Below are 1529 nucleotides of genomic sequence, written 5' to 3' on the forward strand. Positions count from 1 at the left end.
GGGACACATTCTTCCCTCGTCCCCTCAGTACATCCAGAGAGCTGGCATTGGCGCCCGTGGGAGGGGGCACTCTTGGAGAGTGGGAGTCCCCTTGGTGGGGTGAAAAAGAAGAATCCAGAAACTACAGGGAGAGAAAGTGACTAGGGTAAATAAAATAAGGTGTGTCTGGGGAGGGGGAGGGGCCAGGACACCTTAGGTTCCCGGGTATCCCAGCTAGCTTCCCAAGGGTTAATCCCTCCAGACCCCCGGGAACCCCCTAGTGACGTCAAGGGCGGGGTCTGTGCTGCCTGGCAGGGGATGCCTGGGAGATAATGGGGGGGTGTCTCTGGACCCCGCCCCCCAAGGAAAACCCACCCTTATTCCGGCCCTTACAACTACCCCCCGGGAAACTGCGCTGCCTTCTCCCTCTACTGGACCGTAAAGACCTATCCTACGAAGACCGCAGTTCTCCAGCGCCCTAAAACCTTCAGTCCCCAGTGTCTATAGGATCCCCTTTCCCTAATCCTGTCCCCAAAGCTAGCTGCCCAGGACGGATTGTTTCGGGGTCATGGGGCCTGAAAGAGGCTTCAGAGCGGGGAGCAAGGGCAGGCAGGGTGGTCTGAGCCAGAGGAGGGGCCTCGGTCCCCAGCTCCCGTTCGGGAGGGGGGCCAACGGTGATGCACAGGCAGGCAGTGGCCAGTGGTCCCACCCCATCCCAGTAGGGGTCTCCCTGTGGCTGGCCCCAGCTGCCCTGGTGGTCCTGAGGTCAGAGGGTCAAGACAAGGTCTCCTCAGCTCCTCCTTAGCACCCTGCCCACAGCCATTGGGACCCAGGAGTCCAGATTCCTTGGGGAGTCTTCCTAGGGCCTAAACTAGACACTGACTCCACCAGCCCCCTTCCTACTACAGAAGACAATTCTTTTTCCCCAAAATACATGCACCAGCAAGCACATCTGTCACAAGACAGGTCAGAGCTTTAAGCCCAGCCGCCCCCCAGTGGTTTTGTCACCTCACACACCCTATCTAGGAGACTCTCCATCGCTGTTCCCTCCTTTCAGAAACACTGATGTCTTCCTGCCCTGCGCTCACAATCACACCTGGAGTCCCCTCTACCACGCAGACCTCCAGCTAACCGTCCTTCCAACCTCTTCATCCCAACCTCATTAAAGTGAGATGTTCCTAACATGTGGGAGAGGCGGAGACAAACAAAGAGATCCACGGTTGCCTGAGACAGAGACACACAGACTGTCAGAAGAAAAAAAATACAGAGAAAGGGAGATACATTTGAAAAAACTCTCCAAACTTTCTAATATCTTATCCCAGGCTCTCCCACTCTTATTTTGCCTCTATGCCCTAGGTCTCCCGCTTTGGCTGGGCAGTGTCCCTTGCAAGTAGAGCATCCCCTCAGGTCCCTTCCCCCACCGCTCCCAGGTGGTCCCCCTCCTGCCCCCCTTCTCACCTCCGTCTGGGCGCAGGACTCGGGATGCGCGGTCCAGGGCTGGAGTCTGGGCTGGGGGGTGTGCGGTGGGGGGGGGGAGGCGGACAGGGCTA

Source organism: Neophocaena asiaeorientalis, unplaced genomic scaffold (assembly GCF_003031525.2).
Source record: "Neophocaena asiaeorientalis asiaeorientalis breed wild unplaced genomic scaffold, Neophocaena_asiaeorientalis_V1.1 scaffold134, whole genome shotgun sequence".
In the NCBI taxonomy this organism is placed as follows: Eukaryota; Metazoa; Chordata; class Mammalia; order Artiodactyla; family Phocoenidae; genus Neophocaena; species Neophocaena asiaeorientalis.